This window comes from Papio anubis, chromosome 5, assembly GCF_008728515.1.
Source record: "Papio anubis isolate 15944 chromosome 5, Panubis1.0, whole genome shotgun sequence".
Taxonomy (NCBI): domain Eukaryota; kingdom Metazoa; phylum Chordata; class Mammalia; order Primates; family Cercopithecidae; genus Papio; species Papio anubis.
Window position 1 is genome coordinate 94,807,786 of NC_044980.1, and position 20,130 is coordinate 94,827,915.

The following is a 20,130-nucleotide window of genomic DNA, read 5'->3' on the forward strand; positions in this document are numbered from 1 at the left end:
TCACAACCCCAGTAATTGGGTTCAGAATGCCCTTGGAGGATATATCTGTTCATTTCAAACTTCCCTTCTGAAAAGGATGCAAAAAGATTCTATAAGCCTGTAAAAGAAGTCATCTTCCTTGGTAAATGCAGCTCAGGATATGTAAATGTTAATTATTGCAGGAAAATTTTCAGATGGCAAAATGTTCCTTATGTCAAAGTGACCCCAATTATTTCCTTTATTATTTCATAAGCCTTACTTCAACCTTGGGAAATTTTATACATTTTTAAACACTTTGTTCCAAACAGTGAATCCTAGAATCCATTTTTCCAAACTCTCATATTCTAACCCAATTTGCTCCCAAAATATATTTTCATGATTCCCTTCATAGTAATATGACATATTAGATGGCTTAAAAATTAAGCATGGATAACAGAATCATTAAACAAACAAATAATAATTTGCTTTAAAACTGTTTTTCTGCACCTTCCATGCCCAGTTTGTCCTGTATTGTAAAGAATATCCTATGATTAGCAACCTTGACATAGTCAAACACTGCGCTCAAAGACATTAGTCCCTCCAAATCTACTGGCCTAGATTCCTCGTTTCCTTTCTTTTACTTGCTAGCTTCAAGCTAGAGGATACTATTTCATATTTCATCATTAAGGAATACTCCTTGTATTAAAAATAAAAACACTCTGAGGCCTCTGTGCTCAAGAAGACTGAGACAGATTTTCATTCTATATCAAACCTATGCTTTCCCTGATGTCGTGTTTCTTGTATGAGAAATGTTCCCATTTACCCCCAACTATTAAGAGCTATTAAGGCTATTATCTCAGTCTTTTGGCCTGAAGCCCCTAAAGAGAAGCTCTTGGCCTTAATGACTTCTTGTAGGAAGATAACCACATATCATGCCCTTCTATGGCCTCTTTCCATGCAGCTACTGTCATCTACAAACCATGTGTCTTCCAAGCCAGGAAGAAGACATTCTGCAAATCCTTTCTGCAGGAATATTTCCTCTAGGGTGGCAGAGCAGTTGTGGATTAGGCTAGGATTAGGAGATCTTGGGTACTGGGAATTAGGGTAGCAGGGTTAAGGGTTTAGCATGTACATTCGCAGATGTTGGGGTATCTACCAATAAGGCCTGATACTGGGACACTCTGCTGCTTGTCAACTAATGACACCTTTTGGCCTCCAATATATTTGTCTTTTGGTGGGGTACCTGAAGAGTTGAATCCTGGCCGATTGTTTGCTTCTTGGCTTTCTGGATAAGCATACAAGTGGCGCCATTACCTTAAGGCAGGGGCTGAGCCCCTTGTCACAACATCAAGTTTTTTAGAGAAGTAGGTCCCCATAATTTTCACACATCTTAGCATTTGGGTCAGTCTGAAATCTGTTTCTTGCTCTTCATGGATGCAGAGAACAAAAGACTAAGTTAAGCTAGCAGTCCTAGGGCCAGAACCTCTAATAAGAGGTTTTGTTAGCTTCCAACAAATCTGATCACACTGACCATCTCATTCAAAAGCATTAGTGTTGGCGCTCTGAAGTTTCTCATAAAGCAGCTTTGCTATGAGCTTAAAATTTGGGATCCAGATGCAGCAGAATTCCACCATGCCCAGAAATCTGCACAGTTGCTTGCAGTTTCTGGGAGAGGCCAAGCAGCAGAGAGCCAATTTCTGGTCTTAGGGAAGACTTGCTGCCCCTGAGAGATAACATATCCCAGGTACTGGACCATCTTTGAAATCTGAGCCTTTTTCCTTGACACCTTATAGCCCCTCACTGCTAGAAAATTCAAGATTAGAATTGTAATTTTATCAGAATCTTCCTTAGTGAGTCTGGCCATGAGGATATAATCTACTTATTGGCAGAGCCATGCCCTGCTCCTATGTGCAAGTCCCATAGATACCAACTCAAGATTCCCCCCAAATAGTTGGGGAGCTCGTGAAACTCTGGAGAAGAACTATCCTGCAATGCTGCTGACCCTGATGCATCTTAGAATCTTTCCACTCAAAGGCAAATAGTTTCTGAGAGTCAGTGCTTAGAGGGACACAAAAGAAGGCATATTTGAGATGTAGCACAATAAAGGTTTTTGTTCCCTAGGAGAAAGGCTAGAAATGTATAGGAATTGGGCACTGTTGGGTGAATGTCCTGGACAACACTGTTGACGGCTTAAAGCGCCTGCACAAACCTGTAGTTTCCTGCTCCTGATTTCTGAACAGGCAGGATAGGGGTGTTGTACGGGAACTGGCAAGGTCTGGTGTGCCCCTGGTGTAAGAAGCTTTGTAACATGGGCTATATTTCTGTAGTGCTTCAGGTTTTAAGGGAAACTGTTTTTTCCTTGGTGTTGGGATGTTTGTTTTTAATGGTATCTTTACAGGTTCTGCTATGACAGCCCTTCTTACTTTGCCCTGTAACTATACTTCAGGGTTCTCTTGTGCTAAAGCATTGTATTAGTCAGGGTTCTCTAGAGGACAAAACTAATAGGACAGATATATATATACACACACACACACACACACACACGTTACATAAACCTGCTTTTTATATATATATAACATATATATATATATATATAAACTCACATGATCACAAGTTTTAACTCACATTATGCATTGACTCACATCATCACAGGTTCCCACAGTAGGCCATTTACAAGCTGAGGAGCAAGGAGAGCCAGTCCAAGTACCAAACTGAAGAACTTGGCATCTGATGTTCAAGGGCAGGAAGCATCCAGGATGGGAGATAGATGTAGGCTGGGAGGTTAGGCTACTCTCATCTTTTCACATTTTTCTGTCTGCTTTATATTTTAGCCAGGCTGGAAGCTGATTAGATGGTGCCCACCCAGATTAAGGATTGGTCTGCCTTTCCCAGTCCACTGACTCAAATGTCAATAACCTTTCACAACACCCTCACAGACACAGCCAGGATCAATACTTTGTATCCTTCAATCCAATCAAGTTGACACTCAGTATTAACCATCACAAGTCCACCCTTTGTCAACTTGAACCCATACACCTGAACCATACACTCTCCTGAGATCATACATAATCTTCAAATAAAAACAATATATAAGATCATAATTATTCCTAACATAATACAACTATCCTTCATACAACTGAAAACGCACCAGTCCCCAACCCAAATAATATTACATAAAGTTAACAATATTAAATACTGATGTGAAGTCAGTAAATCTTATGTCACATGGTAAAGGAAATTGGAAGGAGAAATGAAGACGTTTTCTTAGGACAAGTGTATACATGCACAAACAAGTTTTCAACAAAAGAAGGAGGAAATACTAATGACCATTATAGTCCTCATTTCTGCAGCTGGTCATGTGGTCGTAGCTCGTGTTGATGACTACCTTCTTCTACTACCCATTCTGATTTCCCTTCACCTTCAGCAAGCACCTCAGCAGATCGTGGTTTTTTTCCTGATGGAGTGACCCAAACCTTCATTCCTGAAGGGTCTAGGCCATTTGTAACACTGCCTAAATTGGGCTCTTGTACTTTCCCATTGACCTTAATCATAGGGCATGATGATACTGAAATGCCCTAATGGATCTCCTGTATTCCATGCATACCCTTCCTTACCTCCATTGCGGAGTAGTAGACTGATTTCATCTTGATAGTCCAAATCAATCACCACAGCCAACACTGTGCTCCTTTCTTAGCCTTTTTACTTGAAGGTAGGAGGAACATGAAGTGTACAGGTGGCAATGTTAACTTCCAGTTTAATGGAATCTTGGTTGTATCTCCTGGTGGCAGCATTCCTCCCTCTGGAACTAAGACCTCTAGCAAGAAAAAAGTAAAAGAAAAAGACAATTTGAGAATCTGGTAAGTCCCAGAAACACAACAGATTCAGAGAGACTTTAGAGTTGTCACATGGTCAACTAAGATTTATGAACAGAAAAAGGAAATCGATGTACAGAAAACAGAAGTGAGTTACAGAAACATCTGGATTTGTTACAGGTCAAGGTTTGCCTTATTTGAACATGTTTTGAACAGTTAGCCAATGGTGAGTGAAGGATGGCTGCTGTGACTGACTGAGACTTGGCTATTGTTACAGAAGCATACTCTTAAGTTAGATTTTCAACTTGTTTATGTATAGGGTTAGGTTGTGGTTCCTGCATAAAAACTCAAGTCTGCAAGTTCAGAAGTTTTCTCAGGCCAAATTTTAGTTTGATTTAACAGTGATATTAGTTAATTATCCAAGTTCCAGCACCTCCTAGGACATAGCTTAAACCCTCTATTAGCTCTCATAGTATGCTGAGAAGCTCATTTGTTTTATCAATAGTTATTCCAGGTGGGACACAGTCGCTCATGCCTGTAATCCCAGCACTTTGGGAGGCCAATGTGGGTGGATCTCATGATATCAAGAGTTCAAGACCAGTCTGATCATTTTAGTGAAACCCCATCTCTACTAAAAATACAAAAAAAAATTAACCAGGCATGGTGGTGAGCACCTGTAGTCCCAGCTACTCAGGAGGTTGAGACAGGAGAATTGCTTGAACCCAGGAGGTGGAGGTTGCAGTGAGAGGAGGTCGCTTCACTGCATTCCAGCCTGGGCGACAGAGTGAGACTCCATCTTAAAAGAAAAAACAACAAAACAAAACAAAAAACTTTTTTTTTCAGAATGCTAACTCTAATTTCTGCTGAACAAACTGCATTTCTCACCTTGATTTCTGGTTGGTTTACTTGTTTTTTGCAATATTGCCAGCTTAATCAAAACCAACATTTCCACACTGGAAAAGAGGAAGCTGGAAGCCATTATAATGCAACACATTTATCCCTGAAAGTTCTAAAGAAATTTTACATTTTAAAAGAAGAAAATTCTAAAGTTTCTTACTAAAGCCACATTTTCAGAGACCTAAATAAGAATAAAAGGTTGATTAAATATGTCAGTCACACAGAGAAATCATGAAAGCAGGGAAAGTGCCTAGGAAATTGGACAATTTTTTTTAGACAGAACACAGAGTTAGTGGGAAAAATCTGTGGACATAATAGCCTTAGATTTGAGACCATTTTCAACAGAGCATGCAATATCGAAGACTAACCTATGGGGTCATGAAATATGATAGTCTGTAATGAGCATTGAGAACAATCATAGGTATATTGGATGGCAAGAGGTTTTAGGCAGTGAAATTGACCTAACCTGAATAAAGAATTGTTATTCACACAGGGATTTGGTTCTAGACAACTTAACTTTAATACTTGGGATGAGAGATGTGGCATAAAATAACAAAATGTGTAACTGCAGGTCAGTGATACATCAGTAAAAGTAAGATAAACATAAAGTAAAATAGAATGATATAGTTAAAACAAATTTGCCCAGAGCTCAGTGATTAGTATTTAAATAAATATTCATGGAGCAAATATAATTTGTAAGGCAATAAAAGTATATGTAGGATAAAACTAAACAAAGAAATAAAGAAAACATTTGCAAACATTTTTGCAAAGAGGTTAGCAAAGGCCTATAGGTCTCAATAGTTATTTAGAGTAAAATAAAATTTTTAAAGTCAAATTATTAAAAGTTAAAATTGTTAAAATCAAATCATTTAAATGAGCACTTGTAATGATATAGAAACTATGTTGATTAATAATCATTGCTTGCTATCACAAAATGCATTGTGTTTTTTCAGACAACAATTTCCATATTTTTAAAAAATCTTATCTTTTATATTTTAAAATTTGTTCAAGTGAGTAGAATTTACAAATAAAAGATTACTTTGGTAAGCACTTAAGAGGAAAACTATATTAGAACACTAGTTGACATTAATGTTTTTGAGAATATAAAGCACTGAGATCTTTTATTTTAAAAATAAAAGATATGATTGGAGATTATTTAAATACCAGCTGTTATAAAGCTTACTTTTTTTTTTTGAAGTCTGTTTATCTTTCATCTTCGTGTATTATCTATTTCAGCAAAATAAAATTCTGTTTCTGGCTGGACTGATTGATTTGGTAAGAATGGCAAGGTAGCTTTCTATAATAATTACTAGGACTCAGAAAATAATATCCCAAAATGAAGACTTCAGCATCAACCCCAGAAGCAACATTTTTTTATCTGAACTTCTCCTGACCTTCTATCTCTCAGCCCCATTCTCCTCCAAAACCAACCATAAAAACTAGAATTCATTTTCCCCAAGGTGGGTGGTAGAAACCAGAACCTCTTTCCCCAAAGCTAGTCATAAAACCTAAAAATGTTACTCTAACTGTCCTACCTTATCTTTGTAAAAATTGGCCATAAAGAAATTATCAGAGCTTCCTTGTTTGAATATAGGTCATAAGACCCCCATTCTAGAGAGGGTCCTGCCCATACCCAGCAGGAAGAAATGCATTCTCAGAGAGGCCGAGACGATTCTGGACAGAAAGCCCTGGCTGAGGTTTCCCACTCAGTCTGTTAGCATTCGATCACATCCCTTTTTGTTCAGTCATATTTCTATATGGCTGCACATACTTTATTGAACCTAAGCATAAAAATGGACAATGTCCCCTGTATCTTTGGGTTTTTATTCCGCAGTGTCTCATAGATACATGTTAGATTTGTATGCCTTTTCTGCAGTTAAGTTGCCTTTTGAAAGTTGATTTTTCAGCAAACCTCCACAGGTCCAGAGGGAAAGCTCTCCCTTGGTCCCTAAATACTAAACATGTTTTAGTTATTTCTCAGAACTGTATCTTAAACATCACATTATATATATATATAATTATAATTATAGTTATTTATAATATGTTTCATTTATTTTTGCCTGAAAATACATTCAGAAATGAAGCAGAGTGGAGACTTCTACATCCCATAAGAATGTACTAAAAGAAGAAAGAAATTTGTGCCTGTGCAAGTAACAATATCTTATAGCAACTATCTCCTATGTGCTGTTGGAGAAATATAGTTAAAAACAAAAACTTCTCCTAATCCAGCAAACATCTCCATGAAAGAAGAGAGAAAAAAAAAGACAAATTCAAATTTATTATTATTATTATTATCAAATAAGCATCAAACTAAAATGTAATGTTCATTAAAGGCAATCTGGCTAAGAAATTGAAAAGGAAAATAAATAAAGAAATAAATAAACAAACAAAAACACCTCACCACTTTTATAACTTAAGTAGATACAACCCATTACACACATTTTGAGGATAAACAATAACTAGTCCTCAAGTAAGAGGACTTGACAACATCATTAGTCACATGCAGTTTGTGCTAAATTTACCTCGTAATTTTGGTGACAATGTTTGTTGCCTATTTGGCTTTATCGAAAGGAAAAAAGCACTCATATTTTTACAACAACAAAAAATAGTTTTGCAATTTAATGCAAGACCCACCAGGGAAGTTAGACTCCTAACCTTCCACAGAAACTAATGGACAGGGGGCCCTTTCTTCCCTATGTGTTTATATTCCAGTGATATGGTTCTCAAGTCCTGGAGAAAGTCATTCCTGAGACATTAAACTGACAAGTGGTATATTTAAATTTTTAAAAGATTTGCACACATTTCAAAGAGAAAGAAAGAGAACTTATGCTTACATGTTTTTAAAGTAAATGTTCTCAGAAAAAAAGGGCAAGGAAAAAATATCTTCCCTTATTTTCAACAGAGAGAACTAAGCCTCTTATTTTTAATTTGTATTTGCCCTTAAGGTGCCAAGTCCTGTTGGATGCTCTGAAGCTCCACAAAAAATAATATGTAATCACTGCCCTCAAGAAATTCACATTACAACCAAGTAATAGTTTAATCTGATTACTCTGTTCTTTCTTTGAAGTCATAACATATTACAAGGTTAGCAAAGACTGACAAACATGAATACTGTGGATATGGTAAGGCATCCAACATCTGTTTCAATTGCGTTTACTGCATCTTTGTGAACTACAGAATCTATAACGCTAAAAACTATATTGTTCACATTCCCTTGCAGCTATGTTTGTCGAGGGAAATTAGGTTCCAATAATTACAGGTATCTATGCTTAAGCAGTGGCTGTCTTTCCCTGCTTTAGCTATTGTGCCTCACAAGCTACTTTGCAGAGGTAATGTTGTTTGCAATGGCACATAGTTATGCCTGTGTTGGCATCATGGATTTCAAGAGGCAGAAGCAGTAGAGGAGGCAGGATTTCAAGCTGTAATTTCCTATGATGGATGAAAAACTAGGACAATGTATCCTTTGATCTAACAAATTCCATGACAACCTTCTGATTCTCCACCTTAGCGGAAGCAGCATTTCACCTTGAACGCCTGTTAAGTGATCTTATTCAAAACGACTTTCTTCATGGTCCAGAGCCACTCTACCAGCACCTTCATTGCTTATATAAGACACTAATTCTGTCTATATTAAATTCATTTCTGTTTAAAATATTTAGGATAGCTTCTGGTTTCTGCAACGTAGTCTCTGATCTTAAGTTCAATTGTTTTATTCGTTTGTTTTGATCAGTCTTTTGTGCACTTGAAGCCCTAATACAGACGTAATAATTATACAGAGAAAAGAACTATCAGTGCAATCAAATTTTATTAACATATGAATCCAGAAGGGAATAGCTAAAACCACCAATGTTCTTAAATAAATTAAATTTATAATTATACATTGTATTTATTATTCTAATATATGCAATATATGTGGGCTCATTAAAGCCAATGTCTGTCTTCTCTTAAATGTTTTACGTATGTGGATTGACATATGTGATACGTGATTGGAGATAAAAATAGGAATAACAAGTAGAAATTCAGTACTTTTTAATGTAATTTTTAACAATGAGGCAGAGTGAAAGAAAGTAAGTAGATCAAGAAGTTCCAAGTAAATTACACTGTCCTTTTATTTATTTCATTATTTACAAAGTAGCAAGAAAAAACTCCTGCATCATAAGACTTTTGTCAGTTAATAAGCTCTTGACTATATCTTATGACATGACTTAAGCAACATTCAAATACAAAAGATTTTAGAAATTTAATACGTAATTTTTAAAAATTAGCTTTAAGCACAAAGAATAGAGAGAAACTATAGATTATGAGACCCCACTTCTTCATTGTTCATATTTTTCTCACAATACTACTCTAAAATCAGGGGTGGCATATAATGCTTTTTTATTGTTTTGTTATTTTATTTGCAATGAAGAAAGCCTATAGATTTTTAAATAGTTGATTGGCTAACAAAGAGCAACTCATTGATCAAACTGGTTTCTAGCACACCTTTTTTTGAGACAAATGCATATGTATATGCCATAATCTCAAAAAAAACCCTGAATATTGATGTTTATGGAATATAGGTATATTGCCGATAAGTGTATTTCATTTATAAAGGTTTTATTACAAAGGTTGCTAATGTACATTAAAAATGTCTGATACAAATTTTTTGGTAACACACTTGGAATCTTAGGAGGCGCTTGCAAATACATGCTGTCCTGATTTATCAACAGCTATGTTCCAATAGTCCATTCATAAGGAGCTCTTTGAATGTTAATGAACCTTATTATAAATACAACATTCGCATTATAGATTAAATCTGTATTACTGAAATTCAGGTATGCTGCTAAAATGGCATTTATGGTCTTTTTGAGGAATCAAGGTATTGTTTTATTATACTGATTTTATTGGAATACTTCCGAAATTTCAATTTGTCGTGTGAGAAACCAAGACCTTCTTCATACTCCGTACTTTTTATAGTGTAGCGAAACTGGAATTTCTCTCATTTCTTTCTTAGAATGTATTTTCCACATAACATTCCAAATTTTTCATTAAGATTATTCATGGAAATCCCAAGAAATTGTCTACATATTTTTTAGACTGAACATCACACCTTAAACAGAAAATAAAGCCAAAGAGACTAAGAATTTATGCCACTCTTAAGGGCCATAAATAGAGATAGGCAAAGCAGTTTTAGGCCACCACAGGTAATTTCCATCAAGGCTGAAAGCTATCCGAGGCTGTAATAATAAACAATGAATCAGAAAATCAAATTTAGAAAATTCAGAATACTCAGAAGCATGCATATTTGACCAGCCATTCAATTTTTATTGTCTCTTGGATGTTCATTTAGTTATTCAGTCACTCAGCAATTATTTATTGATGATGTACCAGCCAAAAGGTACTATCGAGTACTATAGAGAGATGAGCATAAATCAGATGAGGACATCTATAATGGAGACTGTGTCAATGATGGGAAGATTAGGCTGGGCATGGTGGCTCAGGCCTATATTCTCAGCACTTTTGGAGGCTGAAGTGGGAGGATCACTTGAGCAGGAGTTGAAGACCAGTTTGGGCAACAAAGTCCAGACTCCTTCTCTACAAAAAAATTTTTTTTTTTTTTAATAAGCTAGGCTTGGTGGCATGTGCTTGTAATCCATCTATTTGGGAGACTAGGAAATCGAGGCTACAGTAAGCCATGGTCACATCATTAACCCTATCTCTTTAGAAAAATAAAAGAAAACATAAGGAGATTGGGATGGAAAGATAAAGAAAGAGTATAGTATATGCAAATCATGAGGAAAATTTTGCCAAAATACACATTGTTTCCTCCTAGTCTACCACCAATCCTGTTATAACCTTTGGAGACAGACACTAAGCATATTTATTTGTAATAATTTCTGACAACAATTCCTGCCTCACTCCTTCCAGAAGCACTATCTATGGGAACTAAAATAGTGTCTACCACATAGTAGGTGTTCAATATTGAATTTAAAATATTAGTATGTTATTTGTGCCTTTTAAGCGGTTTTGAAACAGGGCTGTTCAGGGTTGTCCTTCTGTTTATATTCTCAGCTAATTCTACTTTTCAGTTTAACTAAGAGTAAGTATTCATTTTATACTATTTTTAAATATTAACAAAATATATATAAGCCACAGAAAAAGTAACTCAAGGCTCGGATTAGCTTGTTTGCAAAAAGAAAAGAGCTTCAGAAGTTTTGACAATTACGAAACATGAATAAAAGAAGAAAATGACATTGAGAGAGTACATAATAAATGAAGAGCAGGAGGAACATGAGAATCCAAAGAAATAAAAACTTGGCGTCCCGAAGAAAGATATTATTAGAAAAGGAAGATAATTGCTACAGAGTGAATGAACGTGTCTTCTCAAAATTCATGTGTTGAAATCCTAACCCTCAATGAGATGGAATTAGGAGGTGGGGCGTTTAGGAGGTGATTAGGCATGAGGTGGGAGCCTTCATGACTGGGATTAGTGCCCTTAAAAAGGAGAGCTCCCTCAGCCTATTGTCCGTGAGAAGACACAAGGAGAAAAACCAGGAAGAGTGCTCTCACCAAACAGTGGATGTGTCCAGTGCCTTGATCTTGGATTTTCCAGACTCCAGAACAGTAATACTTAAATTTTTGTTGTCTATAAGCCACTCAGTATATGATATTCTCTTATAGTGGTTTGATCGGACTAAGACAGGAGGAAAGAATCAATGTAGTACATTCTTTTCTTTTATACAGTAAAAGTTCTTGAAATCTAAGAGTGGCCTAGGCCACAGAGTTCAAATTTTCCTATTATTCAACAAACATATATTAAGGTAGGGAGAAAGCAGAAGAACATAATCAATGTGTAGTGGTTAGGAATCTTGGTGAGGTTACAATTTTAAATACAATGTTCATGGAATATTTTCTATGAAGGAGAAACCAGAGGAAAGACCTGAAGAAAGAGATATTTAACAACATCAACTATTAGTCAATGATCAAATAATAGTTAATCTATTATTAAATACGACTTTCATATTCACCATCAGCAGCAAGAAAAGACATATTAGTGATGAAATATTAGCAAGCTCATCCTTTCTGTGCTTATTGCGAGGTAACGGAGGAAGAGTTGAAGAGCAGACAAAAGTGCAAGACAGATTAAAGATGATAGAAATAAAACAAAAAATAAAACTACAGCTGTTAATCTCTACATAACTATACATACTGGTTCTTGAAATACGTATTATTTTCGCAAATATTTGAGTCAGTCTACCACACAAATAATGCAAACTCATATAACATGTAGAATTTTGAGAACACAGCTCTTGGTTATTTTGAAATTTCATGAAGATTATGATAATCTTCCAAGGTAGGATATGGGAGAGAAGATAAAATACAGTACTATTTTAAAGATTGGAGAAAGAAGCCTCCGAATGTGCAGCTTCAATTTAAATAATACATAGTTAACCACTAATATTTATAATTTATCCCTTTTGGTATTCTTTAAAGTTTTTCCATATGCATGTATTATATTTGAAAATAATTTTGATCATTTGAGAAATTTATATGTAAAGATCTGTAAACCATTGTGCAAAGTAGGAAATCATATAGGGCTCTGTCAATAAAAACCTTCCACCTTACACTTTTGTTGCCTTGCCCGCCTGGTCAGTGACATTGCAGAGTATTATCCTTTCACAGAGGGGCGAAACATATGTATATATCACTTTTCTATGCAGATATTCCATACTATGAACTCTGTTCTGTACCTTTTATTACTTAATATATCTCAAAAAAATTACATGCCAATATGAAGAGACCTAATTTGAATGTCTGCAAAATATTATATCAATTATATGGATTTTACATATGAATTGTAGTTTTAAAATTGAATTCTATACTTGGTTTTGCAAAGAACCAAGTGGTAATACCGGAAAAAGTAGGTAATGAATAATCTCAAGTCTGCTAATAAACATGAGACCTCTAAAAGAACTTGTAGCATATTTTTATGTCTCCCCTGGTAAGTATATGCAAGTTACGGTTAAAATTAAGCCCACTCTTCCGTCCTGATTCCTGCATGAACAATGTATTACTTTACACAAAGGTTTGCTCAGCTGATAATTCAGATTTATAGAAAACTAACAAAAAGAAACAAGTTCCAAGCAGCCTAGTTTTGTTTCCAGTCCATAGTGCTCTTTAGTCATGCTTAGCTCTACGCGTCTCACAGAGAAAAACTTCCACAGTGGCTTAATTCAGCCTTGTTATCACACCCCAAACAACACTGAGCAATGGGTGATGCAGTAATCTTCATTCTCATCACCCATGAGAAAGCTGGAGTTTTAATCTTGGTCTTTCATGAAGCACCCAAGCGTGTTTCTTTCGGTATATTGATCTTCTCTTCTCTCTCTCAGTGTGGCTTTCTGTTTTATTCTCTATCCGTAAACTCAATATCAAAAAACAGAAAAGAAGTCATTTTGAGAATATGAACTAGGTATTTGTATTATTTTAAAAATCTAAATTGTATTTCTGTCAGTATATTTGCCAAATTATGGTCAGTGTATACAGTGTTCCCAAACACTCATGGTTAACAAATGTCTGTTGCACTCTGGAGGAAATAAAAAACAAAGACTTCCTTACTTCACATAATCCACGGAAGCAACAAAAATCTCTCACAAGGAATATACTAAACATTTTACAAATTCTTTACCAAAATTGGTCTCCAGGATTTTTGAAAACAGGTATACATTTTTATAATTTCTACACTGATATGTCATTAAAATTATCAACTTGTTTTGATAGTCCTTTTTTTGTTTGTTTGGGTTTTTTAAATTATCATTATACTTTAAGTTCTGGGATACATGTACAGAATGTGCAGATTTGTTACATAGGTATACACGTTCCATGTTGTTTTGCTGCACCCATCAACCTGTCATCTACATTAGGTATTTTTCCTAATGTTCTCCCTCCCTTAGCTCCCCAGCTCCTGACACGCCCCAGTGTATGATGTTCCTCTCCCTGTGCCCGTATGTTCTCATTGTTCAACTCCCACTTATGAGTGAGAACATGTGGTGTTTGCTTTTCTGTCCTTGTGATATTTTGCTGAGAAGGATGGTTTCCAGCTTCATGCCTGCCCCTGCAAAGGACATGAACTCATCCTTTTTGTGACTGCATAGTATTCCACAGTGTACATGTGGCATATTTTCTTTATGCAGTCTATCATTGATGGACATTTGGGTAGGTTCCAAGTCTTTGCCATTGTGAACAGTGCTGCAATAAACACACGTGTGCATGTGTCTTTATAGTAGTGTGATTTATAATCCTTTGGGTATATACCCAGTAATGAGTTTGCTGGTCAAATGGTATTTCTCATTCTAGATCCTTGAGGAACCATCACACTTTCTTTAACAATGGTTGAACTAATTTACACTCCCACCAACAGCGTAAAAGAGTTCCTATTTCTCCACATCCTCTCCAGCACCTGTTGTTTCCTGACTTTTTAATGATAGCCATTCTAACTGGCATGAGATGATATCTCATTGTGATTTTGATTTGCATTTCTCCAATGACCAGTGATGATGAGCTTTTTTTATATGTTTGTTGGCCGCAAAGATGTCTTCTTTTGAGAAGTGTCTGTCAGTCTCCTTCGCTCATTTTTTGATGGGTGTGGTTTTTTTTTTTTTCTTGTAAATGTGTTTAGGTTCTTTGTAGATTCTGGGTGTTACCCCTTTGTCAGATGGATAGATTTCAAAATTTTTCTCCCATTCTGTAGGCTGCCTGTTCACTCCGATGATAGTTTCTTTTGCTGTGCAGAAGCTCTTTAGTTTAATTAGATCCTATTTGTCAATTTTGGCTTTTGTTGCCATTGCTTTTAATGTTTTAGTCATGAAGTCTTTGCCCGTGCCTATGTCCTGAATGATATTACCTAGGTTTTCTTCTAGGGTTTTTATGGGTTTAGGTCTTATATGTAATCTTTAATCCATCTTGAGTTAATTTTTGTATAAGGTATAAGGAGGGGGTCCAGTTTCAGTTTTCTGCATATGACTAGCCAGTTTTCCCAACACCATTTATTAAATAGGGAATCCTTTCCCCATTGCTTGTTTGTGTCAAGTTTGCTAAAGATCAGGTGGTTGTATATTTGTGGTGCTATTTCTGAGGCTTCTGTTCTCTTTCGTTGGTCTATATATCTGTTTTAGTACCAGTACCATGCTGTTTTGGTTACTGATTGTCCATTTTTAAGGACTGCCAAAAAAATGTTTAAGGATATTTGATAAGATTAAAGATGAGGTAAAGATATTTTGCCTCTGGGATTGCAACATTTTATTCCGTGAAATGTTATGTTTTACTTGAATATGTAAACCCAAACCACCCCAAGCATATACAAGGTTGTTTTCAGTAATGTCTTGAATTAGATTGATGTACTACTTGTCACAAAAGGTTAACGAGTCCACATATGTCACACATATCCTCTTCTGAGAGGTTTCCAGCCTAGAAAGGAAAACAAAATCTTGGGGGAAAAAAAAAAAAAAAAACTCTTCTCTTTAACACAGACCATTCATTCAGGCCCTTCCAGGTCCTGATATAACGGAATCAAAGATTATTTATCTTATTCCAACTTCCACACAAATTGATTCCTGCCCTGAATAATATCTTTTTTTTTCTCTCTTCTGGTGATCCAAGGTAAACTTTAAGTCATATCTAGGAAGTTTCTGGAAGCTTAATGAGGACTTTCATGAGAATAAAAATTTCTGATGACTAAATTCTTGCAGAGAGAGGGTGGTGGTGCTCACACTCACATTCCTCCCAGGACCCCATCAAGTTTTCAAGTGGAAGTGTAAGAAAAAGCCCCACTTGACACAGGAAGGGTAGAGGGAGAATAACCGTTTTGAAACAAAGACCTCCTTCTTCAATCCAATCTTTTTTTGACAATTCTAGTAATGAAAGCCTCTTTCTAATATTCATTCTCTAAACTCATTTTGAACTTCATGTTTATCTCAAGCAATTTGACAATGTATTACTACATTTTCTGAATTGTACTTTTTTCCTCAAGATACTGTGCTTTATTGGAATACAGGAACCATATTTTGTTTTCCAATATTAAGTGACTACCACAATTCTAGTCACATAGTAAGAACTCAGTAAATTCCTGTTAATTTGATAGTTTTAAAGTGAGTGAAGATGGTGACTTCATTATTAATATCTTAATGGTCAAGGACCAAATATTACTTTAAAAATTCTAGTTTCATCTTTAAATAGGACATCTACCCAAGAATCCTGCTATATATTAAAACATCTATATTTTATAAATAATTATAGATGAAGTTGCAGATAAATGGCTTTGTGCTCAGTTATTCTGGGAAATACTTAACATTTTCAAATAATGCAATTTACTTTTCCAATGCATAATAGGCTTTTTAAAAGCTACTGCCAAATATTGTTTACATTATACTGCTTTGTTCCCAGGAAAAGCTGATGTTTAACTAGAAACAAATATGTCCGTCCCACTTGGTCTCTGTTAGCAGCTCTTAACCCAAATATGTTCATTTGATTCCTTGAAAAGAATTAAGCTGATGTCATACTCTACAGTAAATCAAATGTTTTAACTGAGTGCTTTCCTTTCTGCTCATATTCCACAAATTACAATAAATCCAACACTCAGATTAAAAAATGTCTTGATCAGATTCAGAAATCATGCTTTCTACTCTCTTACCTAGATGATTGCTGCTAAAAAATTCTGGAGAAACATGAAGGCACCTAATCAATTTGTAACAATTTAATGCCTTAATTTGATTAAACTTTTTGACATTTCAGCATACGGATTGTGCAGGCCACTTTATTTTGCATTCTTATAGCAATCTTTATTTTTGTTATATTTACCATTTTGTTATCTTTATTGTATACAGTATGCATAAAGATGTATTAGATATATTTATAATTACTTATTTAATAACTTTTCCACATTAAAGTCCATAAGAGCACAATTCATGCTTGTTTTATTTACCTTTGTATCTTTAATGATTAAGAGTTACCTGCACAATATAAGTTATCAACAAATATTTGTTGAAAAATGAATGAAAGGAGAAATTCTGGTGTTAACTCCAGTTGTAAAGAGCTTAGAAACATAATTGCCATCCTTACAACAAGAAAGTACAGAAACTGAAAGTCAGGGCCAGGCGCGGTGGCTCACGACTGTAATCCCAGGACTTTGGGAGGCCGAGGCGGGTGGATCACGAGGTCAGGAGAGCGAGACCCCATCTCTACCAAAAATACACAAAATTAGCTGGGCGCGGTGGCGGGCGCCTGTAGTCCCAGCTACTCGGGAGGCTGAGGCAGGAGAATGGCGTAAACCCGGGAGGGGCAGCTTGCAGTGAGCCGAGATGATGCCACTGCACTCCAGTCTGGGGGAGAGAGAGAGAGATTCTGTTAAGAAAGAAAGAAAGGAAGGAAAGAAAGGAAAGGAAAGAAAGAAAAGAAAGAGAAACTGAAAGTCAGCGACTTTGTGGACCCGTCAAAAACAGATCATAAAGCAAATTGCCACTCCAGTCTGGAGAGACATGCATATCCAAAAAGATGCACATCCAACAAACATCTGCTGAATAGAAGCCACTGAAGCCATAAACTGGTAGGAATATTTAATGAAAAATTTGACAAGTTTTCATAAGGTTAATGAGGACTTTCATGAGAATAAATATTTCTGATGGCTAAATTCTTACGGAGAGAGGATGGTGGTGCTCACACTCACATTCCTCCCAAGACTCCATCAAGTTTTCACAGTGAAAGCCTAAGAAAGAGCCCTGCTGGACCCAAGCACGTTAGAACAAGAATAACCATTTTGAAACACAGGAATAGACTTCTCTGTAGCAAAAGGACTTCACCAGAACACAATTCTGAAAACATATCCCAACTAGAGAAAGGGAATACCTTCCTACTTCAGCTTCCTCCAGCCTTCTTGTCTTACAATGGGGGAAAAATAACATGTAGCAAATTGAGAACAGACTCAAAAGAAATAGATTTGGAATAGCACAGGAAAACAAAAACCAGAGGAGTAACAGAAACACTAGTGAAGCCTATGATACCAAAACACAGGCTCACTAAATTAGAATAGTGTAGAATGTTCAACCTCACCCATATCAAACCACCCCACCAACAAACACCTGTATAATAACATGATATATAGAATAGTATAGTATGTTCAACCTCACCCATATCAAACCACTCCAACAACAAGCACCAGTATGATAACATGATATGTTAGCATTATATATGTTACTATCATACTGACATACCATGTTAATGAGAGGAAAATCTGAAAGTGGGATTTATGTGAACTTGGTACTATGTTCTAAACCTTTATATAATTCTAAAACTACTCTAAAATAAAAGTTTATTGTAATTAAATTGGCATTACAAAAAAGAATGAAGCAAACACACTAAGTTTATTTGATGCATAAACATAGCAACTTAGAATCCCCCAGGGACAAATACTATTCATTATCACATCATAGATATACTAAAACCTGAAAAGTTATTGATGGCTACTAGTTTTCCAGAAATTTTACCTCATTCTTCACCACATTTCAGTGATTATAGAACTTAATTCTGGTCAAGCTCAGCTTCACCACTCACTAGATGCATAACCTCAGGCAAACCACTGAATCCCTTCATCTTTCCCTCTGTTGGTTATGAGTTGTGCAACATAGTATTAGTATAACTTTCCTGTATATCTACCCTTCTCTAACCTTGAAGTCGCCCTGGGAATTTTAGCCTTGTGTTTTGCTGCATTGTTTGTCTCTCTAGTCACATCATGGAAACTAATAAGATTATTTTATTTCTCTTGGTCAAATACCTAAAAGTATAATTGCTGGGTTGTATGTTAAGTGTATGTTTAACTTATTAGGAAACTGCCAAACTGATTTCCAAATTGTTTGTAGCATTTACATTCCCACCAGCACTGTATGAGTGTTTCAGCTGCTCCACATTCTTGTCAACACTTAATATGGTCAGTAGGTTTAATTGTAGCCATTCTTTTTTTTTTTTTTTTTTTTTTTTTTTTTGAGACGGAGTCTTGCTCTGTTGCCCAGGCTGGAGTGAAGTGGCGTGATCTTGGCTCACTGCAAACTCCGCCTCCCGGGTTCATGCCATTCTCCTGCCTCAGCCTCCCAAGTAGCTGGGGCTACAGGTGCCCACCACCACGCCTGGCTAATTTTTTTGTGTTTTTAGTAGAGACGGGGTTTCACCGTGTTAGCCAGGATGGTCTCAATCTCCTGACCTCGTGATCTGCCCGCCTAGGCCTCCCAAAGTGCTGGGATTACAGGCGTGAGCCACTACGCCCGGCCTAATTGTAGCCATTCTTATTGGTGTGTATGTCACTGCATGTCCCTATTGATTAATGCCATTAAGCGTTCTATTATATTAAATCAGCCTTTCTTTCCCAAGATAAATCTCATTAGCTACCATGGATTACTTATTTTTTATATTTTGTTGAACTTGATTTTTTTAATTGTTAGAATTTTTTCATCTATGTTCATGGTAAATATTATTCTGTAGTTTTCCTTTCCTGTAATTATCAGGTTTTGTTATCAGGGTAATGCTGCCTTAATGGAATGATTTGAGAAATATCTCTCTTGAGGTAAGAGTTTAAGAAGGGTTAAGGCAACAAATACCATCATAATGTTAAAACCATACAATCATAAATACATCTATTTAAGAAGAAAAACATTTCCATTTATCTTCAGTAGAAGGTTAAAATCCAAGGAAATATTCTGTCAGTTACATCACTACATTACAATATTATAACATTTATCCAGTAATTTAACTTTTTAATACAATAATTATGCTTTGTTTTTGTTAACCAATTACGTACAAACTGGTAAGTGTAGCATCACACTGTTACCGAACCAGAGAGATTTTTATAACATTTCTAGGCATTTGAAGTGCAGGGCCCCATTACTGGTGAATCCAAGGTGAGCTCTGTTTTGAGTGTTGCAAAATACCCAGATATGAGCCAAAGAAAATCTCTGAAGTTAATTATTTTTTCTTGGTTAAGTTTTCATTCAATGCATTAAACTTCAACTTCCAATAGGAAAGAAATAACTTCTCCACATGTGAATCTCTAAAAGTATCCTGTAAGATGTCTTGAAAGAAGGTTGTGCTAAATACATGTGGGTTCAAACAGTGATTGATGTCCTATTAGAAACACTTGTTAAAAGGTTTGTTTGAGGAATGTACATATTTTATTATGTTGCCCTCTTCCTAATCCATGTGCCCAAGAATATGCCTCCTATTCTAATTAGTCTTCCCACAGAATGTTCTATACTCTGTACTTCCTCTCTTTATACCATCTACATACAAATATTTTCTCCACTGGATACTGTTTTTAAAAGGAACTTAAATTTCACACTGTAAGTTAGTAATACTTGTTAACAGGTGATATGGTTTCCTTGTGTTCCCACTCAGATCTCATCTTCAGTTGTAGTTCCCATAATCCACGTGTGTCATGGGAGGT